Raw genomic sequence first — 12681 nt, 5'->3', positions numbered from 1 at the left:
GCCTGTGCCTGCTGGCCAGCTTGATGTGCCCCTGCATGCTGCCCAGCTTGATGTGCCCGTGCCTGCTGCCCAGCTTGATGTGCCTGCTGCCCAGCTTGATGTGCCCATGCCTGCTGCCCTGCTTGATGTGCCCATGCCTGCTGCCCAGCTTGATGTACTTGCTGCCCAGCTTGATGTGCTTGTGCCTGCTGCCCAGCTTGATGACCTGGAGCCTGCTGCCCAACCTGATGACCTGGAGCCTGCTGCCCAGCCTGATGACCCGGAGCCTGCTGCCCAACCCGGAGACCCGGAGCCTGCTGCCCAGCCCGAAGACCCAATGATAACCAACATATTATCTGAAATATATAGTCCTGTGACATCACAAGGGTTGATAGACCCATCAAGAAAACACTGGAGACCAAGAGAAAACAGCAAAAATGTACCAGTCCTAACCACTGAAAGAGGGTAAGGTGACTGTGGATTGAGGTAAGTAATTACACGTTTATAGGGCATATTTAAAAAGCCTAATTAGCTGGGCATGGGGGTTGACGAACTTTTCATATCTGCATCTGAAGTTTTTTTTGCCAAAACCTACCAGGGACTCTTCTGTAATTATGTCAGTCCTAGTGACATGGGTTCTGTTTATTGGCTGCATAAGTTGTCCATTAATTTGGTCCACTGGGGCTTTTTGAGTCTTGAAGCAATGTGATTATGAGGGTTGGTAGACCCATCAAGAGAACATTGGAGATCAAGAGTGCACAGCATTTACTAATCTCCACCATTAAAAGAGGGTCATGTGACTGTGGATTGAGGTAAGTAATTACAAGTTTATGAAGCATGGGGGTTGAAGTATTGATGCCAAAACCTACCGCCGCATGGTGGGGGGACCTGATGGGTGTGGCCAGCAGCCACGATCGTCACCGTCCACTTGCGATCGCGTGCACGAGTGCCAGCACAGGGTTTTGTGTGTATAAACACACAAATCCCTGTGCTGTCAGAGGAGAGGAGTCAAATCGTTTGTTCCTACTAAGTAGGAAAAACAATATGTCTCATCTCCTAGTCAATCCTATCCCCCACACAGTTAAAACACAGTGAGGGAACACACAATTAACCCCTTGAACGCCCCCTAGTGTGAACCCCTTCCCTGTATTTTTATAGCACTGGTCACTGTATAAATGCCAATGGTCCCAAAAAAGTGTCAGAAGTCTCTGACCTGTCAGTGGCAATGTCACAGTACCGCTAAAAATCGCAGATCGCCACCATTACTAGTAAAAAAAAAAAAAATGCCATAAATCTTTCCCATGGTTTGCAGACGCTATAACTTTTGCTTATATAATATTGATTATATAATCAATGTACCCTTATTTATTTTTTTTTATACCAAAAATATGTAGAAGAACATATATTGGGTTAAACTTATGAAGACATTTGTTTTAAAAAATAAATAAAATTGGGGAGATATTTATTATAGCAAAAAGTTAAAAATATATATTTTTTTAATTTTTGTTAAATTGTCGCTCTATTTTTGTTTATAGCGCAAAAACAAACAAACAAAAAAAACGCAGAGGTGATCAAATACCACCAAAAGAAAGCTCTATTTGTGGGAAAATGGGGCACATTTTCGTTTGGGTACAGCGTCCAACAACATGTAGTACCAAATTGTAAAAAGTGCTCTGGTCAGGAAGGGGGTAAAATCTTCCAGGGTTTGAAACGGTTAAGTTGTGCGTCACCTTGGTCCACAGGGACTTTGTTAGTCTTGAAGGACTGTGACATCACAAAGGTTGGTAGATCCATCAAAAGAACAATGGAGACCAGAAGAAAACAGAAAAAATGTACAGCACCAGTCCCCAATATTGAAAGAGTATCATGTGACTGTGGATTGAGGTAAGTAATTACAGGTTTATAAAGCATTTTTAAAAAGCCTAATTAGCTAGGCGTGGGGGTTTCTACCAATCTACCATTTCCATGCACTAGTAATGAGATCTTGGCATCAAAAACTACTACTAAAACAAAACACTCTATTAAAGAGGAAGTAAACCCTTCCAAACAACTTGGACCTACAGGTAAGCCTAGATTAAGGCTTACCTGTAGGTCCAAGCAATATCTCCTAAACCTATATGGTTTAGGAGATATTTGCCCGAAAATGGGCACCGCTGTCTACGGCGCATGCGCCGTAGACAGCGGCGCGCAGGCGCACTAAATGCGGCAAATCCATGAATGGATTTGCCAAATTTGTCGACTCCCGTGCGCGGGAGTGACGTCATCGCGGCTTCGCCGAGTGGCAGCGGCGGAGCTGCGAGACGCGACTCCCGTGCGCATGCGCGGGAGTGACGTCATCGCGGCTTCGCCGCTCTGATTCGTCGGAGCTGCGAGACGCCACCAGCAACATGGATGCGGCGGACTACAGGGATCAGCGGCGACTTCGCTGGCTCCTGTGTCAGATAAGTGACACATAATGAGCTACTATGCGATGCATAGTAGTCCATTATGCTTTACCTTTGCAGGGAAAAAAAGAGAAAGTAAACCCATCAGGGTTTACTTCCTCTTTAAGGTGGCTGGAAGATTGCAGTTAAACACATCTGACCAAAATGATAGGCAACATATTCTCTTAAACATATAGTCCCGAAGTAGAATGGGCTTTCTATGACTTGGCGGCCAGATGGCACAAAGGTCATTCCCCGGGCAGTCAATAAATAAAGATAAATTTATCTTATCTTTTTATCCTTTTTGTACAAAAAAAGCGACAGGACTTGTAATATTGTAGCAGCAGTTGCCAAGGAGACCGTTCTCAGCTTCTTTACTCCCACCAGTATCAAAACCATTCGAAACCCCCGTTGTTTTACAAACAAGTATTGCGGTGACGTTACTTTCTTACCATTTTCTCAAAATCTGTGGGAAAACTGACGGCACAATTGTGAAGCCTTCCATTCTTGATTCATCGTGTGTGATGGTTATATCCAACGTATTCTCCTACTAGCCGAAACAGTCGTCAGCAGTTACCTAATTCTCAAGATGGCTTATAGTGAGTCAGGAGCTTGCTGGGTTGTCAATCGCCGAGACCAGGGGAGAGATGCAACACCGGCGTAATCATTCTGAATGAGTCTATTTAATTAGCCTGGCATGGCCGCTGCGAACCTTAGATGATGTATTGTTCGAAGTACCTTTCTTTTGACTTTGGTGGCTTTTTTTTGCAAATAGGGTTGAATGTCGTCAGCACCAAGCAGAATCTATTTGTCAAGCTGTGTGAAAGAAGCAACCTTACAAATTGTGCTTAGCGAAAAGAAAAACTTAGCAAAGGAAAAAAAAAAAAAATGTAGAACTTTGCCAAACTCTTCTTTTATCCTTGTGTGATGCTTAGCGCCGCTAGGCGTCTGCATAAGTGCCGCGTAGTTTGTCTAGTTCTAATCTTCTCTGTTCACTTAAGCTGATGATTTCTGGTTGTTGGCAGGCCGGATAATCCTTTAAATGCTATTGCGGAAGGTGTTAAAAAATGTACCAAAAGTCATAAATAAAAGTAAAGGAATAAAGTATGTTGACTTCATAAAAATTCCTGCAACTTCTATTCTACAGTGCTGAAGTTGAAGAGCCAAGAGCAAACATAACAAATTAAATGTACAAAGTTTTAAGAGTAGATAAGTGGACTTTTGCCAAGGCTAAGCCCTCTGCATGCCCTGGAATCTCATGCTTATTCTAAGTTTCCTACTGTACAGCTGAGGGACGCATTTGGACTTCAAAAATTCTTCTTGGGATAACCAGGTACACTCGTTTCCTCCCTATATGGCTTAATGCTCTAAATTGGGCTAAACATAGCATCATTTCAATCTCCTGAACGTGTGCAAATAAGAGTTTTTCTTTTTAAAATTCTTTAACAACTTCAAGAAGAATTAAACTTAGATAAGCGGGTGTTTTACCAATATATCCAACTCAGATATGCCATTATGGCCCAAAATGGCACCCTCTTTTTCTCTATTAACTGATATTTTAGTTTGCTAAAATTGTTAAAGTAGTTGTAAACCCTCACATACACTACAGTGCCCCATTTTTACCTATTTTGTTACATTACAGCCTTCAGTTCAAGGTTTCTTTTAATCTGAATTACATGTGATGAATCAGAACACAATAGTCTAAGTTGGTGAAGTAAAATTAGAAAAACATATACATAAAACTATTTTTCAGAAATAAAAAGCTGATAATTGCCATGTGTGTATGTATTCACCCCCTCTGGTGCAACCAATTACCTTCAGAAGTCACATAATTGGTGAAATGATGTCCACCTGTGTGCAATCTAAGTGTCACATGACCTGTCATTACATATACATAGGGATGAGCTTCGTGTTCGAGTCGAACATACGTTCGACTCGGACATCGGCTGTTCGCCCGTTCGGCGAATTCCGAACGTTATGGGCCGTTCGTGCCAAATTCGTGTGGCGCTCACGGCCCACAATGCACTGCGATGGCGCAGTGCATTGCTGGCTCGTGATTGGCCAAGCATGCACTGTGACCCCGCATGCTTGGCCAATCTTCCTGTTTCCCTTAGTAAGGATGTCGGCACCGGGAGCCAAGGGACGGGCCAGAAGACATTGCGGGCTCCCTGGACAGGTAAGTGTCCTTATGGTAAAAGTCCAGCCAATGCAGTATTTGCTTCCCAGGCGGAACTCCGCTTTAAGGCATCTACTCTACAGTACTGAAGGCAAAGGGTCAAGAACAAACATAAAAAATTGAATGTAGAAAGTTTCGTAAATGGATATGTGGACTTCCAGACAGAATTTTTTTTTAATGGTTGGCTAAAGTGGGGAAGAGGCTACACCGACTGCAGAATAATTCCTCCAACTACTGTACCTCTTCCCCTCTCCATTCAACACAAAAAACAGAACAAAAACAAAAATTGTTATTTCTGGATCTCCACTTTAACCACTTCAGCCCCGGAAGGATTTACCCCCTTCCTGACCAGAGCACTTTTTGCCCTACGGCACTGCATCACTTTAACTGACAATTGCGCGGTCGTGCGACGTTACACCAAAACAAAATTGAAGTCCTTTTTTTTCCCCACAAATAGAACTTTCTTTTGGTGGTATTTGATCACCGATGCGGTTGTTATTCTTTTTTTTCTTATAAATGTAGCACTGACCCCCGAAGGAGCGGCTGGTTTAATTGGGCTTACCGTTACCTTCTTGACCTCGTGTAGGTCTAGGGGTTTTCCCGAGGTAGATGGCCCAAACAACTGCAGAAACTGACACTGGATGCACTTTTGGGATATTTATTTGACAACAAGTAGACAGAACAGTCTCTCAATGAAGGATAGAGGGTTGGGTAGGAAGTTCAGGTACTCTTGGAACTGCAAAAGATAGGAAGTCTCTCACTATAGGAATCCAGAGAATTGCCACTCACAACTGGATTCTCACAGCTACCGGATAGACCTCCTCTCACTAGGCCCAGCAGCCGATAGAGTGTTTAGATAAAACAAAGTCTCTGCCACAGACTTGGATGTAGAACACTTGTTAATAAAGTCTCTGCCACAGACTTGGATGTAACTGAAGGATGTAGATACATTTAGAGAGCCATCATATGGTACCAGTATCTCGCAGCCGGTCTGGCGATACCGTATCAGTGTAGATTCACTTGGTGTCTTTCAACTGAGCCTCCAGGCCCCTTCTGAGAAGCCAGCCTCATGCGTGGCCTTCTCCTGAAGAGTCCTCCCCTAGTTGCTTCTCCAGTTGCTGGGCCTCTCCACAGATGAGACGGCATGAACCACCTTTGAATCCTCCTCCCAGTTACTCTGCCTCAGGCTAGCCAGCTCCAAGACTTGGAATTGGATGGATCCGCACCCCAGGCCATGAGGGCCATGGGGGCTGGTCAGGAGGACCAGGACCAAGCAGACAGAAAAATCTTCTGGACCGGAACCCAGAAGCACGTGATGTCAGTACCTTAAGTACCCTCTCCCAGAATGCACAGCAAGATGACACTCCCGCTGGGCTGGTTCCGAGAAAGAATGGCACTCAATATGCCTAGCTAAACTGCGTTCTCACACTTGCCAGTGGTGACAGCGACAACTGTGGCCAAGGAGAACCCAGTACAACCCAGCTAGACTGGTACGGAAACCATAATTTGGTATAATTAACCCTTAAAGTGGTTGTAAACCCTACCCTACAACTTTGTCCCATTTAAATCAGCATAAAAATCCATAATGAACACTGCTTGTAGATATCTCCTTACTTGCTTAGTATTGTTGTAATCCTTTTTGTTCTTTAGAATGACGTCACCAAGCATGCCCAGATCTCCCATGATTTACGGCACACTCTCTATGTCTTATCTATCTGTTATCAGGACATCCTACAGCACACAACCCTGAACTCCCAGGAGGCTGCGTAATCACTCAGAGCTTCCTTCTACACACCATGTGACCATGTGACCTCACATGCAGTGTAAAGCAGGGCATGGGACAGTATTACTGCAGTCTTATCAGCTGAAGCTGATAGGACTCATACAGGCAAACACTAGGTAATCAGCACAAGTAAATAATATGAAATAAAACAAGTCAGCTACAGTGGTGTGAAAAAGTGTTTGCCCCCTTCCTCATTTCCTGTTCCTTTGCATGTTTGTCACACTTAAGTGTTTCGGAACATCAAACCAATTTAAACAATAGTCAAGGACAACACAAGTAAACACAAAATGCAATTTGTAAATGAAGGTGTTTATTATTAAAGGTGAAAAAAAATCCGAACCATCATGGCCCTGTGTGAAAAAGTGATTGCCCCCTAAACCTAATAACTGGTTGGGCCACCCTTAGCAGCAACAACTGCAACCAAGCGTTTGCGATAACGTGCAATGAGGCTTTTACAGCGTCCTGGAGGAATTTTGGCCCACTCATCTTTGCAGAATTGTCCTAATTCAGTTACATTAGAGGGTTTTCGAGCATGAACGGCCTTTTTAAGGTCATACCACAACATCTCAATAGGATTCAGGTCAGGACTTTGGCTAGGCCACTCCAAAGTCTTCATTTTGTTTTTCTTCAGCCATTCGGTGGTGGACTTGCTGGTGTGTTTAGGATCATTGTCCTGCTGCAGAACCCAAGTTCGTTTCAGCTTGAGTACACGAACAGATGGTCGGACATTCTCCTTCAGGATCTCTTGGTAGACAGCAGAATTCATAGTTCCTTTTATCACGGCAAGTCTTCCAGGTCCTGAAGCAGCAAAACAGCCCCAGACCATCACACTACCACCACCATATTTTACTGTTGGTATAATGTTCTTTTTATGAAATGCAGTGTTCCTTCTATGCCAGATATACTTGGACACACACCTTCCAAAGAGTTCCACTTTTGTCTCATCGGTCCACAGAATGTTGTCCCAAAAGTCTTGGGGATCATCAAGATGTGTTGTGGAGAAATTGAGACGAGCTTTGATGTTCTTTTTGCTCAGCAGTGGTTTTCTCCTTGGAACTCTGCCATGCAGGCCATTTTTGCCCAGTCTTTTCCTGATGGTGGAGGCATGAACGCTGACCTTAACTGAGGCAAGTGAGGCCTGCAGTTCCTTGGACGTTGTTATGGGGTCTTTTGTGACCTCTTGGATGAGTCGTCGCTGCGCTCTTGGGGTAATTTTGGGCGGCCGGCCACTCCTGGGAAGGTTCACCACTGTTCCATGTCTTCGCCATTTGTGGATAATGGCTCTCACTGTGGTTCGCTGGATTCCCAAAGCTTTGGAAATGGCTTTATAACCCTTTCCAGACTGATAGATCTCAATTACTTTCTTTCTCAATTGTTCCTGAATTTCTTTGGGTCTTGGCATGATGTGTAGCTTTTAAGGATCTTCTGGTGGACCTTACTGTGTCAAGCAGCTCCTATTTAAGTGATGCCTTGATTGTGAACAGGTGTGGCAATAATCAGGCCTGGGTGTGGCTAGAGAAATTGAACTCAGGTGTGGACAACCACAGTTATAGTATGTTTTAACAAGGGGGGCAATCACTTTTTCACACAGGGCCATGATGGTTTGGATTTTTTTTCACCTTTAATAATAAACACCTTCATTTACAAATTGCATTTTGTGTTTACTTGTGTTGTCCTTGACTATTGTTTAAATTGGTTTGATGTTCCGAAACACTTAAGTATGACAAACATGCAAAGGAACAGGAAATGAGGAAGGGGGCAAACACTTTTTCACACCACTGTATGAACAGGGAAGCAGGGTTACCATAGAAACGTTGGATTGAGAAGGAGGCTTGGTTAACAGTACAGGAAGTGCTCAATGTAAGGGCGGAAATACACTCCACTGTGGACTCAGAAAACAATACTTAAGATGGCGCTGCCTAACCCCTGGAAACAAGTTTTTTAAAGTTTCTTTAAACAGTAAGTAATATGTGATTTGGGCTGGATTACAGTAGCTATAGTCTGATAATTACTTATTATAATGGACTAAATAAAAAGAAGCATCAGAGTGGGAGAGTTTACTTCCTCTTAAAAGCCAACTGTGGCTTTAGGAATTTTAAATAGAAAAAAAACACATAGCGCGTGCTCTTCAGGAGTCGGCGCTACATAAACAAAAAAAGAGCCACAATTTTAAAAACAAAACAAAAAACTTTATTTTTTACTTTTTGCTATAATAAATTAATAAATATCCCCCAAAAATATATAAAAAACAATTTCCTTCCCATTACCTCCCCCCCTTCCCCCTCCATCCCTCCTCCCTACCCTTCCCCTTATACACATAGCGTTTCGTCATATGGTAGCGCGAGAATAATTTTTGAATTAATAAAAAAACAATGTTTTTCCTCAGTTTAGGCAAATACGTATTCTTTTACATATTTTTGGTAAAAAAGCAACAAAAAAAACGCATTAAGTGTATATATTGATTGGTTTGCACAAAAGATATAGCGTCTACAAAATAGGGGATAGATTTATGGCATTTTTAATATTATTATTTTTTTATTAGTAACAATCTGCGTTTTTTTTATCATGACTGCGACATTATGGCGGACACATTGGACACTTTTGACACTATTTTGGGACCATTGTCATTTATACAGCGATCAGTGCTATAAAAATGCACTGATTACTGTGGAAAATGACACTGGCAGGGAAGGGGTTAAACACTAGGGGGCAATCAAGGGGTTAAGTGTGTCCTAGGGAGTGATTCTAACTGTGGGGGGGAATGGGCTACCACTGACATGACAGCGATCACTGCTGCCGACGACAGAGAGCAGTAGATCCCTGTCATGTCACTAGGTAGAACGGGGTCCCACTAGCCCGGCAAATTAAAGTGGACGTACAGGTATGCCCATTTGCCCACTACTGCTATTGTGCCGACGTATATCAGCGTGTGGCGGTCAGCAAGTGGTTAAATACCAAAGTGTTTAAAAACAACTGCTATAAAGCCCACATATCCCCTTATGAAAAGTTAATTAATTTGTTATGGTTGCACTTGACTTACCTACTTCACTATAGAGTAGATGCTGAAGGAACTATTTTGCAGTCAAAGTATCCTCTTTACATTACCAACACTCTAACGTTCTTATTTAGTGGCTTGTCTACATTATGAACACCTTCTGCAATAGAATTGAAAGGATTAGCTGGCCTGCCAAGAAGGGAAAAGCATTAGTTTAAGTGAACAGGGAAGATTAGAAATAAACAAACTAGGAGGCACTTATAGGAGCACCTAGCTTTGCTAAGCAAGGAGATAAGCCCCTGTCAGGTTTTAACTCCTTTGCGCCCGCACTATAGCCGAATGATGGCAACAACGTAGACCTATTTTTCCGGGATGCCATCATATGACAGCCGGCACTTTGCTCACTCCCTGTGAGTCGCTCTCTGATCACTGAGTCAATGAGACTCGGCTGATCACAGATCAGAGTAAGGGGCCAATCCCAGCCCCTTACCACGTGATCAGCTGTCAGCCCAATGACAGCTGATCACATGATGTAAACAGGAGATCGGTAATCTTTTTTTTTCTCTCCTTACGCTGAGGAGGAAAAAAAAGCCAATCACCGGCTTTTGTGAAAAGGACATCAGTCCCGAAGGGAAAGAGGCACAGCCACATCATCTGTGCCCAGCAGTGCCGCCTCCCAGTGCCACCTGCCAATGCCCACCAGTGCATATCAGTGCCACGAATCAGTGCCCACCAGTGCATATCAGTGCCACCAATCAGCGTCATCTATCAATTCCCACCATGCCACCTATCCATGCCCACCAGTAGTGAAAAGCAATGCCCATCAGTGCCTCATCATCAGTGCCATCTAGCAGTTCTGCCTATCAGTGTCACCTACCAGCTGCCCATCAGTGTCCTTCACTGGCACCCATCAGTGCCCCCTATCAGTGCCACCTAGCAATGCCCTTCAGTGCCACCTAGCAATGCCCTTCAGTGCCACCAATCAGTGCCCATCGGTGCCACCCATCAGTGCCACCTCTCAGTGCACACCAGTGCCACCTATCAGTGCACACCAGTGTCGCCTCATCAGTGTCCACCAGTGCCGCCTTATCAGTGCCCATTAGTGCCGCCTCATCGGTGTCCACCAGTGCCGCCTTATCAGTGCCCATAAGTGCTGCCTCATCAGAGTATATCAATGAAGGAGAAAAATTACCTGATTACAAAATTTTATGAAAATATAGAAAACTGGTTTTTTTTTTGTTTTTGTTTTTTTCCCAACATTTCGGTCTTTTTTAGTTTAACAAAAAATAAAAATTTCATTTGGGTACAGTGTTGTATGACCACGTAATTGTCATTCAAAGTGTGACAGCGCTGAAAGCTTAAAATGGGTCTGTGCCCAGTAAGCAAGTGATTAAAGGGGTTGTAAAGGTAAACATTTTTTCACCTTAATGCATTCTATGCATTAAGGGGAAAAACATCTCACAATGCCAGCCCCCCCCCCCAGCCCCCCTGTTTTAATTACCTGACCCCTCGAAAGTCCCTCGCCTCCGACATCCTCTTCGCCGCTCAGCCTGGCCGTTGATTGGCTGGAGTGGATGGATTGAAAGCAGCGCAGCCATTGGCTCGTGCTGCTGTCAATCACATCCAATGACGCGGCACCCCCGGGGGGCGGGGCCGAGTGATACAGTGAGCGGCTATAGCCGCCGGCTGTATCACAGGAGCGCGCCCGCAATTACTTCTAACCATGCCAGGGATCTCACATGAACATGAGAAGTACTTGCGGGGGGAAGCAGAGACAGCCGCCGAGGGACCCCAGAAGAGCAGGTTCGGGGCCACTCTGTGCAAAACGAGCTGCACAGTGGAGGTAAGTATAACATGTTTGTTATTTAAAAAAAAAAAAAAATTCTCTTTACAACCACTTTAATGATATTTGGTATGGAAAAAACGCGCTGACCCAAATAAAAATAAGTAGGTAGGCTGCAGTGATGTGAGATAAACACAAAAAAAAAACAGAAAGTAACAAAGAAAACTGTGCCACTATTATAAAAAATTAAAAATCAATAATTACAAGTGTCCAAAAAAAAAAAACGAATGTTGAGGACAGAAAATGTATAAGAAATTAAAAGTCTCTTAAAGTGTCAGTTTCCTGATCATAACGAAATGGATCACCACTGTGCTTCACAAAAAAAATAATAATAAAATTAAAAGCAAAAAATAAATTTGATGAACAGTCTCTTATTGTGTCAGTGTCCTTGGTAAACCACTACTGTGCACCACAATTTCAGTGATTACCGCCACCAATAATTACTTAAAGTGGGGTACCCCCTAAAAAAAAAAAATTAAAAGTCAGCAGCTACAAATACTGCAGCTGCTGGCTTTTAATAATCGGACACTTACCTGTCCCAGGGTCCAGCGATGCGGGGGAACGAAGCCCCCCCTCGCTCCCCGCTCCGCTCGCGGCGCCGTCATGCATACTGTGGGCACCCGGCTGTGGCTTCACAGCCGGGCACCCACTGCGCATGCGCGAGCGGCGCAGGGCGCCGTGATACGCCGTACAGTCACCCGGGACACATGACAGGTCCCAGGTGAATGTGCGGCGCGAGGGGAAGTGATGTCACCAGCCCGGGCAATGAAGAAGGCAGATTACGAGGGACCCCCTAGCAACCGGTATTTAGAGGTGAGTAAAAAAATTTTTTTTTGCCAATTATTTTTTTTTTTTTTTTTTACTAATTTTAAGCAGCTTTTATTTTTTTGGTGGCAACACTTTAATGATATTTGTGTTTGTGTTTTGATCAACCAGTTTGTGGATATAATATTTTTGCTACAATAAAGATTTTTGCATTTGAAAAAATAAATGGTTGGTACTCCGAGCTTCACTAATTGAGATTCCCTCCTACTCAGGTTTTATTTGTTGTTTGTGTCTAAATTGAAGATTTAATATCATTGTAGCTGTTGGGTCACCAGAACACAGCAATAAAACACACAAAAGCACTATAAACTATGGAAGGTTTTTACTGAAGTCTGTGCCTCCATTGTGGGAATTTTAGCTCACTTTCTGTGCTTCTTAAATTCCACCAATGGGACAAGAAGCAATGGTGCCAATAGGAACGCAGACAGCAGTAAATAGCAGGGGAAGAAAGGATATATTAAATGCCTTTGAATGTGGCACGGCGGTTGGTGCCAGGTGGGCTGGTCTGAGTATTTAAAAAAAAAAACTGCTGATCTACTGGGATTTTAACGTACAACCATCTCTCGGGTTTACAGAGAACTTTTTTGGCCTAAAAGCAAAACGCTATGTGTGGTGGAAAACTAATACTGCACATCACCCTGAACACACCACCCTGTC

The sequence above is a fragment of the Lithobates pipiens genome, unplaced genomic scaffold (genome assembly GCF_037356315.1).
Source record: "Lithobates pipiens isolate NorthernLeopardFrog02 unplaced genomic scaffold, aLitPip1_a1.2 Scaffold_19, whole genome shotgun sequence".
Lineage (NCBI taxonomy): Eukaryota > Metazoa > Chordata > Amphibia > Anura > Ranidae > Lithobates > Lithobates pipiens.
The sequence above is the reverse complement of the archived record's forward strand: the minus strand, read 5'-3'. Positions refer to the sequence as shown.